Below are 17,663 nucleotides of genomic sequence, written 5' to 3'. Positions count from 1 at the left end.
TAAATGGCTTTCTCCACTCAACTGTCTTTATATCATTGTCAAAAACAATTGGTTTATGGGAATATGGTGTCTGATTAAGCTGGCAAGGCTCAACTCTCTCGCAAAAACAATGGAAAAAGAGCCAAAACCTGTCTGAGGAAACTGCTTTGGGGGTCATCCTACCAGGACAGTGCTACACAGCCACCAGGAGGATGAGAGACAGAGAGAGGAAGAACCTGAAACAATATACTGTGAGTTACCAAAACTCCTGGCTACAAGGAAGGGTTCCCCTCCCCAATCCCCTAGATATTAAGCCAGGGTAAAACCCCTGACTCACTGCAGCTGACTGAGAGGGAAACAGACAGCTTCCTCCCTATCAACTGTTTCAAGGGAAAAAGGGGACGGGGGGGAGAGTTGGGCAGCTTTCCTTCAGTGAACTTAGCCAGCAGAGCCCACTTTGGCCAGACTGGAACACAGGAAAATGGAGACTGAAAGAAACACCTCCATGGAAAAGTGCACTGAGAATGCTATCTGCTGACTGGTATGGACAATAACTATTTTTGGTTCTCTCTGCACTCTTAACTCCTGGGAGAAAATTTGAACCCCATTAGTGCATTCCTGGAACAATTTTGATAACTCAATCTGAGCAATTTTAGAGACTTAGAGTAAATTGAACCAAATATCAAGGAAGAGCTATATAAAAATAAAAAAAAAAAACAGACAAAAAAGAGAATTTGACTATCACAGTAAATTCACCAACATATTCAGATACGTAGACATTAGCAAAAAATTATAAACCATACTAGGAAATAAGAGGAGGTGGCCCAGCCAAAGGAACAACCCAAATATCCTGAAGAAATACAGAATTTAAGATAATTAATCAATGATAATCACATAACATTTGTAAATTAATTTAAAGAATTGAAAGAAAATATGACTAAAGAGATAAAGAATATTAAGGAGACACTGGATGAGCACAAAGAACAATTCGAAAGACTACAAAGAAAAGTAACAGATATTATGGGACTGAAAGACATGATGGATGAGATTAAACATGTTCTAGAGTCATCTCAACACTATAAGCAGGGAAGAAAAGCTCAGGAACTGGGCACCCTGTCAGTAGACCTTACTTTAGTATTTATGCTCACCAGTGTAACAGAGTTAGACTCATATATAGTTTACCTATACATGGTTCTTCTGTCCCTTTTATTTGAAGCTGTAATTAACACTACACATCAAATATATGTCCCAGAGACTTAAATCTTTTGTCACTTCATGTGCCAGTTAAGTCCTGAATTTCAGGGCTCTCCAGTTCATTGGACTTACACAGGACAACTAACAAGGAAGTAATGATGGACAATACCCAACCCAAGGAACAAAGTGTGTCTGCAACTGTAAAAAAGACAGTTACATCCATCTGCCCCATGGAATCTAAGTTCCCTCTCAATTAGAAGCACAGAGGACATCACCATCCCAAAAGCCTCAAGACTGGGAAATGAACTATGGACTAAAACAGACTTAATATTATTCTATTATATACTTATTATTACTCTAGCAATGGAAAAATTTTTATCACTGATGTAAAGTCAGTGGCCACTAGAGGTCCTGAAGGGAAGGAGAGGGAAGAATAGGTGTGACATGGGGCATTTTGGGACATTGGAATTGTCCTTCATAACGTTGAAATGATGGATATAGGCCATTATCTATTTTGTCATATCCTATAAAATTGTGTGGGGCAGAGTGTAAATTATAATGTAAGCTATAGCCCACGGTTAGTAGCAATGCTTCAGTATGTGTTCATCAATTGTAACAAATGAGCCACACTGATGAAAGATGTTGTTAATATGGGAAAATGTGTGTGGGGGGAGGGATAGGGTATGATGGGAATTCAATATTCTTTCAGTTGTTTGAATCTCCCCCTATCATGACAATAACCAATGAACAGTTGAACTCATTTATATGCCTTAAAAGTATGCCCTAGATGAACATTCTCCCATGCATCCCGATCACTGAAGTCCCACAGAAATGACCCTCCCCTGCCACAGTTGTAACCCTTCTGTGACCCAAAATTTCTTCAAAAATGAAGTTAAGAAAATAACCAACTACTATTATTAAGAAGATGAAACAATAAAGGTAGTTTTAAAAGTAACAAAATACAAAAAAATTAAAAAATATTGGAATAATAAAATAATTAAAAACATACAATTTAAATTTTTTTGACTTTTTGTCTTTCATCTCTGTAAGATCTCTTATCTTATATGTACAGTGAAATTTTCTTCTGTTTATTACCCCAGTGTCTGATTTTTTTTTCATTTTGTCTTCAAAGAAACTTGAAGTTACAGAAAAATTCATATATATAATATGGGGGATTCCCCTATACCCAGCATCTTCCCCTTTTTTCCCTTTCCCCTATTAATATTTTACATGTGGATGATACATTTTTTACAATAGATGTATAAATATTGAAATATTTCTACTGACTATAGTCAAAGATTTACATTATGGTTTACATTTTGGACCATACAATTTATAAATTTTGATGAGATTTAACATGGCCTATATCCCTCATTGCAAGATCTTTTTTTTTTAATTCATTTTTTAAAAATATTACATTCAAAAAATATAAGGTCCCATTCAACCCCACCGCCCCCACCCAACCACTCCCCCCACAGCAACACTCTCTCCCATCATCATAACACATCCATTGCATTTGGTAAGTATATCTCTGGACATCGCTGCACCTCATGGTCAATGGTCCACATCATAGCTCATACTCTCCATCCAGTGGGCCCTGGGAGGACCTACAATGTCTGGTAATTATCCCTGAAGCACCACCCAGGACAACTCCAAGTCTCGAAAACGCCTCCACATCTCATCTCTTCCTCCCATTCCCCGCACCCAGCAGCCACCATGGCCACTTTTCCCACACCAATGCCACATTTTCTCTGTGGACCTTGGATTGGTTGTGTCCATTGCACATCTATGTCAAGAGGAGGCTTAGATTCCACATGAATACTGGATGCAATCCTCCTGCTTTCAGTTGTAGGCACTCTAGGCTCCATGGTGTGGTGGTTGACATTCTTCAACTCCATGTTAGCTGAGTGGGGTAAGTCCAATAAATCAGAGTGTAGGATTTGAAGTCTGTTGAGGCTCAGGGCCTGGCTATCATATTGTCAGTCCAGAGATTCAAATCCCCTAGATTTTGTAGAACACATCCATTGCCCCCAAAATGTCCGTGTTCCACTATTCTATTCTTCCCTCCCCCTCTCTCAGAGATGCTTCACTCCTTGAAGAACAAGATTCATAGTTACTTGCAACAGCATTGAGGGCTTGACATACTGGCCTGTCCTCCCATATTAGGCACTGTTCTTGAGAGACTCCTGCCCCTCTATTTGAGAACATAGCAGTCCTTCCTAGTATGGGAGTCCAACACCAGCTCACTCGTTATGTTGGTCTCCACCCACAGATACAACATACTATGACAAGAAGAATATACACACACACCCTAGAAGCCTGCCCTAGGTGCACCCTGTCCCACATGCACACCACATCCAACTCCATAAATCAGTAACCTTTCCCTGTCATATTGCCAAAAGAATATTCCCAACATTGTAGTTGCAACCACATAACTGCAATTGCCCGGTGTTCACCTGGTCCTTCCCCCATTTTCATGAGCAATCCAACCCATCCTCTTCACCCTACACCCCTCAAAAACCAGCACCACCCAACCTAGTAGTATCACTGCACCCTGTCATGGCCCTCCACTGAACTACTACAGACTTCCACTTTATCATAGATTTCACCCATATGGGTGTTGACTCACAATCTTCTTCTCCCTTTCTATTTCCTGTAAATTTATCTTCCAGACTCTATCTCTGTAAATCTGCTCGATTTGCTTAATTCCTATCAGTGAGGTCATGTAATATTTGTCCTTTAGTGCCTGACTTGCTTCACTCAACATAAGGTCTTCAAGTCTGATCCATCATACCGCATGTGTTAATACTGCATTCCTTCTTATGAGTGAGTAATATTTCTTTTTTGTGTGTATACCACAATTTGTTGATCCATTCATCTGTTGATGGACATTTGAGTTGTTTCCAACTTTTGTCAATAGTGAATAATGCCACAATGAAGATTAGTATGCATATATCTGTTCATGTCCCTGCTGTCAATTCTTCTGGGTATATATGCAGCACTGGGATTGCTGAATCATATGGCATTTCTATATTAGCTTCCTGAGGACCTGCCAAACTGTCCTCCACAATGGCTGCACCATTCCTTATTCCCACCAAAAATGGATAAGCGTTCCCATTCCTTCACATCCTCTCCAACATTTGTAGTCTTGTTTTTTTAGTAGCCACCAATCTAATGGATGTAAGATGATATCTCATTGTAGTTTCGACTTGTATTTCCCTAATATCTAGTAGTGTTGAGCATCTTTTCATGTGTTTTTTAGCCATTTTTATTTCTTCTTTGGAGAAGTATACATTCAAACCACTTGCCCATTTTTTAAATGGGTTATTGTCTTTTTATTTTTGAGGTAAAGGGTTTCATTTTATATGCTGGATATTAGGCCCCTATCAGATATATGGCTACCAAATATTTTCTCCCATTAAGTAGGCTGCCTTTTCACTTTCTTGACAAACTCCTTTGATGTACAAAAGTTTTTAATTTTAAGGAGGTCCCATTTATCTATTTTTTCTTTCATTGCTCATGCTTTGGATATATAGTTCATGAAACCATTTTCTAATACAAGACCCTGTAGATGCTTCCCTACATTATCTTCTGAAATCTTTATGGTCTTGGCTCTTATACTTAGATCTTTGATCCATCTTGAGTTAATTTTTGTTTAAGGTATAAAATGGTATTCCTCTCTCATTCTTTTGGATATTGATATCCAGTTCTCCAAGCACCATTTGTTGAAAAGTCCATTCTTTCCCAGTTGAAGGGGCTTGGTGGCCTTGTTGAATATCAGTTCACTGTATATGCAAGGATCTACATCAGAACTCTCAGTTCAGTTCCATTGTTCAGTATGCCTATTCTTGTGCCAATACCATGCAGTTTTGACCACTATAGCTTTGAAGAATGTTTTAAAGTCATGTAGTGTGATTCCTCCAATTTCATTTTCTTTTTTCAATATGTCTTTGGCTATTCAGGACCTCTTGCCCTTCCAAATAAATTTCATAGTTAGCTTTTTCAATTCAGTAAAAAATAAATGTCATTATTGGCTTTTAGATTTCTGCAAAAGAGGCTGTTGTTATTTTTAATGGGATTGCATTCAATCTGTAAATCAGTGTGGGTAGGATAGACTTCTTAACGATGTTCAGTCTTCCTATTCATGACCAGGGAATATTCTACCATTTATTTAGATTTTCTTTGATTTTCTTTAACAGTGTTGTGTTTTTTTCTGCATACAAGTCATTTATATCTTTAAATTTATTCCTTGGTATTTGATTCTTATAATTGCTATTGTAAATGTGATTTTTTTTCTAAATTTCCTCCTTAGATTGTTCATTATTGGTGCACAGAAATGCTAATGATTTTTGCACATTAATCTTATAAACTGTCAGTTTACTGAACTCATTTATATGCTCTAGAAACTTTGTAATAGATTTCACAAGGTTTTTGCTATTTAAGATCATGTCATTTGCAAGTAATGAAAATTTACTTCATCTTGTCCAATTTGGATGCTCTTTATCTTTTTCTTGCTGAAGTGTTCAAGCAAGTACTTCTAATATAATGTTAAATAAGAGTGGTGACAGTGGGTATCCCTATACCTAGCAATGGTATTGCCATGTCACATGGCAAGTCTATATTCAACTTCCTTAGAAACTGCCAAACAGTCCTCCATAGTGGCTATACCATTCTATATTCCCCAAAACAGTGAATAAGCATTCCTATTTTTTCTGATTCTCTCTAACATTTACAGTTTTCTGATTTTTTAATAGTGGCTAGTCTAATAGGTGTGAAATGATATCTCATTGTAGCTTTGATTTTTATCACTTGTATTTCTTCCTTGGACAATTGTCTTTTCAAGGCTTTTGTCCATTTTTTATTCAGATAGTTTGTCTTTTTATTGTTGTGTTATATGTTCTCTTTATATATCATGGGTATTAAGCCCTTACCACATGCGATTGCCAAATATTGTCTTCCATTGAGTTAGCTGCCTCTTTACCCTTTTGACAAAATCCTTTGAGGTGTGAAAATGTTGAATGTTGAGGAGGTCCCATTTATCTATTTTTTTTCCCTTTATTGCTTGTTCTTTGGGTGTAAGGTTTAAGAAACTAATGACTACCCCAAGATCTTGAAGATGTTTCCCTATATTTTCTTCTAGTAGTTTCATGGTTGTTGTTTTTATATTTAGTTCTTTGATCCATTTAAGTTAATTTTTATATAAGGCATGAGATAGGGGTCCTCTTTCTTTTTTATTATTATTATTTTTTATTTATTTCTCTCCCTTCCCTCCATCCCATTGTCTGCTTTCTGTGTCCATTCGTTGTGTTTTCCTCTGTGACTACTTCTATCCTTATCAGCGGCACCGGGAATCTCTGTTTCTTTTTCTTGCCTCGTCTTGTTGTGTCAGCTCTCCTTGTGTGCGGTGCCATTCTTGGGCAGGCTGCACTTTCTTCCACGCTGGGTGGCTCTCCATTCGGGGCACACTCCTTGCACATGGGACTCCCCTATGTGGGGAACATCTCTGCATGGCAGGGCTTTCCTTGTTCACATCAGCACTGTACACATCAGCACATGGGCCAGCTCCACATGGGTCATGGAGGCCTAGAGTTTGAACTGCGAACCTCCCACGTGATAGGTGGACGCCCTATCCTTTGGGCCAAGTCTGCTTCCTGGGGTCCTCTTTCTTTCTTTTGGATATGGCTATCCAGTTCTCCTGACACCGTTTGTTTTGGTCCAGCTGGGTGGGCTTAAGAGCCTTGTCAAAAATCACTTGAATATAGATGTGAGGATTTATTTCTGAGTTCTTTATTTAGTTCCACTGGTCTTTCTCTCTTTCTTTATGCCTGCCAATACCATACCATTTTAGTTGTTTTAACACTGTAGCTAAGTAATATGCTTTAAAGTAAAGAATTGAGAGTCTTTCACTTTGTTCTTCTTTTTAATGACATTTTTGGTTATGTGGGCTCCCTTGTCTTTCCAAATGAATTTGATTACTAGCATTTCAATTTCTGAAAAAAAGGCCGTTGGAATTTTTATTTGGATTGCATTTTATCTGTAAATCAGTTTGGACAGAATTGACATCTTAATGATATTTAGCCTTCAAATTCATGAATATGGAATGTCCTTCCATTTATTTGTTATCTTCAGTTTCTTTTAGCAATGTTTTGTATTTTTCTGAATACAGGTCCTTTATGTCCTTAGCTAAGTTTATTCCTGAATATTTGATTGTTTCAGTCACTATTATAAATAGGATTTCTTGTGATATCCTTCTCAGATTGCAGATCAGTTGTGCATGGAAACACTACTGATTTTTGTGTATTATTCTTGTATCCTGCCACTTCACTGAACTCAATTAATTCTGGTGTTTTGTTGTGGATTTTCAGGATTTTCAAGATATAGGATCATATCAGTGAATAGTGAAAGTTTCACTTCTTCCTTTCCTATTTAGGTGCTTTTTTATTTTTTATCTAGCCTAGTTGCTTTAGGTAGAAATTTTAGTATAATATGGAATAATAATGGTGACAGTGGGCATCCTTCTCTTTTTCCTGATCTCATTGGGAAAGCTTTCAGTCTTTCACCATTGAGTACAATGCTAGATGTAGGTTTTTCAAATATGTGCTTCACCATATTGAGAGAGCTTTCTTTTATGCCTATCTTTTAGAGTGTTTTTATCAAGAAAGGGTGCAATATTTTGTCAAATGCCTTTTCTGCACCAGTTGAGAGGATCATGCCATTTTTTTTACTTCAACTTATCAATGTGTTTTATTACACTAACGGGTTTTCTTGTATATCTGAGATAAATCCTGCTCGATTGTGGCATATAATTCTTTTAATGTACTTTTGGATTTGGTTTGCAAGTATTTTGTTGAGGATTTTGCATCTATATTCATTAGAGATATTGGTCTGTAACTTCCTTTTTTTTTCATAGTATTTTTATTTGGTTTTTGTATTAGGGAGATGTTAGCTTCATAGAAAGAGTTTAGTAATGTTCTTTACTATTCAATTTTTTGGAAGAGCTTGAGCAAGATTAGTATGAGATCATCTTTGAATGATTGGTAGGACACCAGTGTAGACTTCTGGTCAGCCTTTTCATCTTTGGGAGGTTTTTGATGACTGAAAATCTTGTGAGCAATTTCTTGAGCTGTATTTCTTTAGGGTCAACATAGTTGCTTCATGTGTTTTAGGAATTTGTCCATCTCATCTACATTTTCTAGTTTTTTGGCATATGTTTATTCATAGTATCCTTTTATAGTCTCTCTTATTTCTGTGGAGTCAGTGGTAATACACCCTCCCCCCCCCATTTCTGATTTTATGTATTTACATCTTCTCTGTTTTTTACTTGGTCAGTGTTGACAAGGGTTTGCTGATTTTGTTAATCTTCTTGAAGAACCAACTTTTGGTTTTGTTGTTTCTCTCCACTGTTTTCTTGTTGTTGTTGTTCTTGATTTCATTCATTTCTGCTCTGATCTTTACTATTTCTTTCCTTTGGCCTGGTTTAAGACTAGTTTGCTATTCCTTTTCTAGTTCCTCCATGTGTGTAGTTACAACTTCAATTTTAGTTCTTTCTTCTTTTTTAATGTAAGCATTGAGGGCTATAATTTCCCTCTGCACACTGCCTTTTCAGTGTACTATAGGTTTTGATATGTTGTGTTCTCATTTTCATTCATCTCAAGATATTTGTTGAAATCTCTTGCAATTTCTTCTTTGACCCACTGATTATTTAAGAGTATTTTGGTTAATCTCCATACATTTATGAATTACCCATTTTCTCATTCATTAATGATTTCTAGCTTCACTCCATTATGATCAGAAAAAGTGCTTTGTATAATTTCAGTATTTTTTAATTTATTGTGACTTGTCTTGTGACCCAACACTTGGTCTGTCATGTGGCTCCATGAGCACTTGAAAAAAATGTATATCCTGCTGTTGTGGGGTGCAATGCTCTATAGATGTCTGTCAGGGCTAGTTCATTTATCCTATTATTCCAGTTTTCTGTTTCTTTATTTATCCTCTGTCCAGATGTTCTACCCAATACTAAGTTTCTGATGAGAGTTTGGCACTTAATCTTACCAAAGTTCCCTTGTATGTGATGATTTGCTTTTCTCTTGCTGCCTTCAGAATCTTCTCTTTATCTCTAATATTTGTCATTCTGAATAGTCAGTGTCTTGGGGTTAGTCTATCTGGATTTATTTTTTGGGGGGTGCATTGCCCTTTTTGGATATTGATATTTATGTCTCTTATAAGGATTGGGAAGTTTTCAGCCATTATTTCCTCAAATATTCTTTCTACACCTTTTCCATTCTCTTCTCTTTCTGGGACATATATAGTGCATATATCTGTGCATTTCATATTATTAAATTTCCTGAGACCCTGTTCATTTTTTTCCATTCTGTTCTGCTGTCTTTTCCAGTTCAGATATTCTGTCTTCAAAATCACTAACTTCAAGCAATTCAGATTTATTCTTATACGCCTATAATGTATTGTTTAAATTTTTTTTTTAATTAGAGTAGTTCTGGATTTAGAGAAAAAACATACAGACAGTACAGAGTTTCCATATACTCTCACCCACCACTACCACCCCACGTGATTTTCCCTGGTATTAACATTTTGCATTAGTGTGAGCCTGTTACTTTTTTTTTTTTTTTTTGCTTGGTGAAAGCACATCCTGGTGTTGGTGACAAGCAGAGCTAGTAAATGAGTATGACAGTGGTTGAACATTAATGCCTATGAACATTTATATTACTAGAAGGAAAGTTAAAAAATTTAACATGGGACCCTATAACATAGTGAAACCTCATGTGAAATATGAATATGGATGATATATCATGTATGAGTCTATTTTTAGAAAATTTAAATAGAAACTAAAGAGGAGGAATCAGAATAGCAGCTATGTATGGCAGGGGAAGCATAGAGAGACTGAGAGTTAGTGAGCTTTGGTTGGTTTTTGTTTATTATCATTATTATTATTACTGGAATAATGAAAATGCTCCAGTGGTGCATGACAGCTATGTGATTATACCAAATACAATTGATTGTACACTTGGTTGTGGTCATGCTTTATTAATATGTATAAATAAAATTGATTTGTTAAAATAAAGTTGTCTATTTTGGGGGAATTAATTTCTGTATTTTCTATTTTATTCTATTTATATATTTCTATCATTTTGCTAGTGCCACATTGTCTTGATTACTAAGGATTTAAAATAAGTCTTGAAATCAAAGTTAGTCCTCCATATTTGTCCTTTTTCAAAGTTATTTTGTGTATTTTTTTGTCCTTTGAGTTGTCATGTAAATTTTAGGGTTATTTTATCAATATCTACAAAATGTCAAATTTTCAATTTCTACAAAAATTTTAATTAGGAGTGCATTGAATCTATACATCAATTTGTAGAAAAATGACTTCTTAGCCATATTGAGTCTCCCAACTAATGAAAGTGGTATAAATCACCTTTTATGTAGGTCTACATTTGTTTTTCTCATCAACGTTCTGTAGTTTTCAGTGCACAGGTCTTTTCTGTTTTTAGTCAAAATTATCCTGTGGCCACAGACTCCAAGGTGATGCCATGACCTAGTATTCATGCCCTTGTGTGACTTCCTGCCCTTGGTTGTAGGTAGGGCCTGTGACTTGCTTCTGACCAATAGAACATGACAAAGGTGGCAGTTGTAGGTGATTGCCTGTGTGTAGCTATGTTATGTAAGATTGTTAACTTCGTCTTCCAAGAAGGCAATCTCTTCCTTGCTGACATTTGGGAAACTAGTGGCTATATTGAGAAGACACCTGGACAGGAACTAAGGATTTCACCCAATCCACAGCCAGTAAGAAATCAAGGTCTTTCATGTGACAAACCACACCAATTTGTATTCTGCAAACATGTGAACTTGGAAGAGGATCCTTCCTTTGTCAAGACTGAGATCGCAACCCCAATTCACCTTAATGCAGTCTTGTGACACCCTAAAGAAGACACTGCTTATTGTCCTTGAATGCTTGTCTTGGTCCTGCTATAAGGGAAAAATCAGGCAGCATGCTTCTATTATGCATTTTGTTAACTCAATGATTTTCATAGATGCCACTGATCACCTAAGGAAGTTCTCTTCTATTATCAGTCTGCCAAGAGTTTTTATCAGGAATAGACACTGAGTTTCATCAAATGTGTTTTACTGTGCTCACTTTTAATTTGTTAACATGGAGGATTATATTGATTGATTTTCAAATTTTAAATCCACATTGCATTCCTGGGATAAAACACCCTTGACCTTATATACTATCCTTTTATTTATTGTGGCATTCCAAAATTTTGTTTAAAATTTCTTGCATATAATTTCATGAGCTAATATTGGTCTATAATTTTATTTCTTATATTATTTTAATCTGGTATTGGGATCATGTAAATGCTGGCCTCATTGAATGAGTTGGAAAGTATCCCCACTTCTATCTTTTATGGAAGGATGTATCTTATTAGTCTTCTTTGAGTTTTTGGTAGCAAATAAAAGGGGCAGAAGAGTCATGTATAGAGAACCTATAAATGAGTCTAATTATTACACTGGGGAGCATAAATTCCAAAGTAAGGCCCACTGACAGAGTGCGAATTCCCGAGCTTTCTTCCCTGCTTATAGTTTCTGGATATCTCCAGAGCCCTCAGGAGCCCCACTATGTGAGGCACTGTTTACTGTAGCAGTCAATGAGATACTCCTGAGAAGTGCATAAGTGTAACGTACTTTGAAATCTCTTAGCCATAAAATCTCATTTGTATTTACCATTTCCCCTTTTTGGTCAATGTCATTTTTGAGATGCATTGTTAATTGGTGCTTGACAATAATCCCTTAATATTTGAAAATCTGGAGATATTCCAGAGATCTTATATAGATTTTATATTTTCAGATTTATTTATTTCTCCTCTCCCTTCCCCCCCCCCCCACTGTTTTGTGCTCAGTGTCTGTTTTCTGTGTTCATTCCCTGTGTGTTCTTCTGTGTCTGCTTGTCTTCTCTTTAGACAGCACTGGGAACCAATCCTGGGACCTTTTGGAATGGGAGAGAGGTGCTCAATCTCTTGTGCCACCTCAGCTAGCTATTGTGCTGCGTCTCTTATTGTCTCTTCTCTGTGTCTCTTTTTGTTGCATCATCTTACTGTACCAGCTTTCTGCAAAGGCCTGCTATCCACTCAGGCCAGCTCACCATATGGGCCAGCTTGCCTTCACCAGGAGGCCCCCGGAATTGAACCCTAGAACTATATGGTAGATGGGAGCCCACTCACTTGAGCCACATCTGCTTCCCTCATATATATTATTAATTTAATTCCATTGTGGTCAGAGAACATACTTTGCATGATTTAAGTCCTTTCAAATTTTTTGAGCATTGGTTTATGGTCCAGAATCTGGTATGCTTGGTTCTGTGAGAATTTGAGAACAATGTGTATTCTACTGACATTATTTTTTTAAACATTCCCATCAATTTATTTATTTTATTATATTATATTATATTTATTTATTTATTTATTTTGAGGTACCGGGGACAGGGATTGAACACAGGACATATGTGGGAAGCCAGTGCTCAACCACTGAGCCACATCAGCTCCCCTTCTACTGACATATGATGGAGTGTTCTACTGATGACAAGTAGGTTTATTTTGTTGACAGTGTTTGCCAAGTCCTCTATATTCTTCTTATTTTTTGTGTCCTTGTTCTAGCAATTATTGAGAGATAATGTAATTTTGTATTATAATTGTGGATTTGTCTTTTTCTCCTTGCAGTTCTATCAGTTTTTATATAATGTATTTTGAGCTTTGTTATTAAGTGCATTGTTTATGATTACTTTTTCTTCATATTGAATCGACTTCTTCATAAATATGAAATGTTCCTCTTTTTTCCTGGAAATAATATTTGCTCTCAGTTTATCTTATCTCTTACTGATAGAGTTACTTCGACTTTTTAAAAATTTCATGTTTGCATAGAATAAATTTTTTATACCTTTACTTTTAACAAATTCATTTAATTATATTTGAAGTTTCACCACATAGCTGGGTGTTGCTTTTTTGATCCAATCTGACAATTTCTGGCTTTTAATTATGATATTTAGAACATTAACATTTAATGTGATTATTAACATAGTTACATTTAAATGTATCATTGTGCTATTTCTTATTACATCTTTGTTTTTTCCTAATTTTCTGCTTTATTTTAGATCTTTGAATTTTTAAATTTTTTTCTTCCTTTGCTATTTTAGTGAATATTTTTGGTTCATAGAACACATCTTTAAAATATCATGACCTGCCTTCAGTAGGTCATGTCAGTGTTTGTGAAGCTTAGTGATTCTTCTACTTCCCAGGTAACCCTCCTCATACCCAAGAACCCATCCCACCACCCACACGTCTTTCTCAAACCCTACCCTCCAACAGACGGTGACAATAAATGATAGCCTTGTCCCAGACCCTCGTACAAAAATTGTGTGTTGATTACTCTATATTTTTGTTAGAAGCCTACGGGTAATCATTAACTTGATATTTTACAGGTGAAGAAAATGAGTTTTTAGGAAGTTAATTGAGTTTCCTAAGAATCATAATTCAAACTTAGGTCTAACTCATAAACCCAAACCTCAAATTCCATTCAAGCGTTTTATGTACTCATTCCCTTTTATTATAGTCTATCACAATCTATTTCATTCATTTAAACACTGTGGCTTAGAAGGAAAGAGCAGTCTCAGCTTTACCCTTGGCTTCACTTAAACTTGATGTACTTATCTTTACGAGTGGGTCCTGAGCTCCTCAGATAACCGGGAAAGAAACCCTGTGGTATGTTTGTCTGATCAAATTCCTCCTACCTCCACCATGCCCAAATCTAAAAGCTTGGTTTTCTTCTCTAACTTCGTCCTATTGCTACATCATAATCTTATAGGTGTATCTATGTATTTCACCCACCATTAATCCAGAATGACTTTTAAAAGAATAGTTATAATTTGTCTGATGAGATTTTTTTTTGTTATTCCAAAAAATTATCATTATCATTTTTTTCTCTTTGTTCCACAACTTCTCTAAGGTTCATTCTACCATTTTCTAGCCCTGTCTGGTACAATGTTATTTGTTGTGCTGAAACTTCCTCATTTACTTTACATCTAATAATACACTTATATAAATACATACACACACACATTTTACCAGACTTTACTTAGAGCAAAATCTTTTCAATCCTAGGTAAAATAGCACCCTTCGTCATTTATCCTTCCACCTTTATTTTTTCTTAATAGCATTTCCTACTTCCGTATTAAATTTTTATAATTCTGTCTTGCCTACCAGATTATAAATTATGTGAGGCGTGAATTTTGTCATATTCACTTCTATAATACCCTCACCGCCAAGAACAGTGACAGGCACACAGTAAGGGATTATTCAATGTTGAGGAAATGAATTGCTGTAAACATTTGGAAGACCATTGTTTTAGTTCCCTGGGCTGCTTAAGCTAATAGTGGGTTGTCTTATGTGAATTTATTTCTTCAGAGCTTTGAGACTAAGAGAAATTCCAAATCAAGGCATCGTCAATGCCATGCTTCCTTCCCGAATTTTGTGGTATTCTGGGACTGGCTGCTGACCCTCCTTGGTCCTTGGCTCATCCTTCATATGGCAGCCTCTCTGGCCTCTCCATTCTCTTCACGGTTCTGTTGTTTTCAGCTTCTTGGTTCTGTGGCTTCCCCTTCATTTCTGAATTCATTGGTGTTTATAAAGGATTCCAATAATAGGAATAGGAGCCATCCTAACTGAGGTGGGCCCCACCTTAATCAAAGTTATGTTATCAAAAGTCTTAGTGGGCTCATGTCCACAGGGCTGATCATGCTTAAGAGCAAGTGTTCTGGAGTACCTACAGCTTCCAACCCCACACCCAGACACAGAAACGACCTTTTCATGTAGATACCATGAACTCCATGTTACCAGTAACAAACGAGACTGAGATAGGAAGGCCTTGCCCAATTTCAAACAGCGAATAAGCGCAGCTGACAATTTAAACCTGAGTCTTTCTGTCTGAAAAACAAATCTCTGCTCTTTCAATTTTGCAGAACTGACCCAAGAGCCTCCCTGTTAATGTTCAAAGAGCTCCTCCTTTCCTCGGCTATTTATCTTGCTATTCACAGTCCTTTGGTTGTGACATCTGGTGTTAAATTATTTTTCTTTATCTTTTGGTTGGTACTTCATCATTAGTGTCCATTTTTACTCTCCCTCTCTGCCTCTTTCTCTTTTAATCTTGAAATGGACATCAAAGAGCACCTCCCTGTTTCTGCCCTTTAAGTGTTCTCCTCCTGCACTTCTCTTTGCATCACCTTCCTTTCTCACCAAATGTACATTTGATTTATAAGCATGTTTTTTTCTTTAATTTGGCTTTCGCTCCTTATTTTGACTCTATCTGTATCAAAAATTTTTTTTGTTTATTTTTCACTCTTCATTTACTTTCATTTGCTCTATGGCTTTCATTATTTGATTCTGCAGGTGGTAATAGATATTTTGCTCCTTAAAATTAATGGATTTATTCTATACTAGGAGAGAACTTTCCCCCCTGCCCATTTATTAAATCAATGCAACTTATACTATCAGATATTTCTAATGAAGGAACTCCTCCTCAACCAATTCCATGATCTGGAAATAACCGCCTTTAGCTGTCTTAACCTTTTTGTTCATTCTTTTTAAATACGTGTTTCCTTACAGAGGGTTCACTCACCTGAGTCATGTCTCACAGATTTTGAATATTGTCCTTAAGCAATTGTTTGAGCCCTTGATTTGTTTAAATAAAGTTTCCCACCTTAAGAGAGCCTTCTTATCTGTTAACTGCTTTTCTGATCACATAGTTGTATAGCTCGCATTGCTTATGTGTATTAATTATTCTCAAAATTAAATAACATCCCCTAAAACCATGACTTTGTAAATAATTCCAAGAATAGGTTTTATAGTCATGACCTCACTCACTGAAACCAAATCATCCCTCCAACACGCACACACACACACTGAGGGAATGAAAAATGTCCTTCAATTCAAACTCCTATCAGAAAGTCTCTATGGATTTAGATGTTTTCTTTCTTAGGATATATATATATATATATATATATATATATAGCTTTTCAGCTAAAATTATTCCATAATCATATATCTATTTTCTATTCAAAGAATATGACATCTAAACATCTACTTTTGTGCCTGAATTTAAAACCACACCAACTGGAGTGGAATTTAAAATCACACCAACGGGAGTGGGTCTCATTCTCTATTTCCTGACACCACTCAGCCCCCTCTGTATTCTTCACTTGCTCCTTTTCCACGCGTGCACCTCACTGTACCCCTCTCCTGTCTTCACCAGAAGCTCTCTGTTCCGCGTTAAGCTTCCTGCTAACCCCTAGACGCCTGCCCACCACGAAACTCTCTATCCTCCCTGACATTTGACTCCTCCACACGTCCCTGCAACAGCTCCCACCTCAAGAACACCTGATGGTACAAGAGCTTCTGCCTGAAATAAGCCTCCCCTTGACGTCCCCTGTCCTAGAAGCTACACGTATTCCTTTTACCTGTGTACGGAAAGCCTAGATCTTTCTCTAGCCTGAGTGAAAAGCAAGAGTCATCATCACTGTAACCGCTCTTATTTTTCTTCTCTTCTCACCACCCCTGTTTCCTTCCTTTCTCTACCTCTTTTCAGTTTGTCTTATTTCTTCTCTTTCTTCAAAGCCCCCAATCCCAGGAAACAACCACCCCCACCACCTGCGGACTTTATACACTGACATCCTCCAAGATTTCTCTCGCTGTCATCTCCCGTGAAGGCCTCTCTCTGCACAGGTCCCTGCTTCGTGTCTCACTACACTCTTACTTCCTCTTTCCAGTTTGTCAGCTTCTCCATTGGTGCCAGAGCGCAAACCTCTTCTGACCATCTTGCTCAATATATTTCCTTCCTTGCACTTTCCTCTCAATTTCTCACTCATCCTTTGAGCTATAGGGGGCAGGTATTTAATGTTGTTTTAAAGAAGAAGCTAAGAAACATTGCTTTGTGTTTTGCTGCTTGCTCTGCGGGATTACAATTTAAAAACTGAACAAACATTCCTTCTATAGTGAAGATAAGGAACTATTTTCTTTGCAATTTGTTTGAATAAAAATCCCAAGATGATGCACATACTTTCACTGCTTTAAATTAATATAATGGAATTGGTAAATTAAAAGACTTACTATTAAATTCTACAGCCTTTGGCAAACTTCTCTTTAATCCCTAGAGCTAAATCATCAATTAGGTCAAACATTAGTATTTCCAAATTAGCAATTTACTTGCAAACAGAAAATATGTGCTAGAATTTTCTCTCACATCTGCTTTTCCAGCCTGATAACTTCAAGAGGCTGGGATTATGATGAGGGACAATCATATAAGAGCAACTCTAGGAAGCTTTTCACTCTTATTGAACTGCAACTTCCAGAAATTAGTTTTTTAGGGACAAATACAGAAGGCAAGGACAAGAAAAAGAAAAAGAAAAAGAAAAAAGGGTTTCTGCTCCTTTG

The sequence above is a fragment of the Dasypus novemcinctus genome, chromosome 25 (assembly GCF_030445035.2).
Source record: "Dasypus novemcinctus isolate mDasNov1 chromosome 25, mDasNov1.1.hap2, whole genome shotgun sequence".
In the NCBI taxonomy this organism is placed as follows: domain Eukaryota; kingdom Metazoa; phylum Chordata; class Mammalia; order Cingulata; family Dasypodidae; genus Dasypus; species Dasypus novemcinctus.
This window is presented reverse-complemented; position numbering follows the sequence as displayed.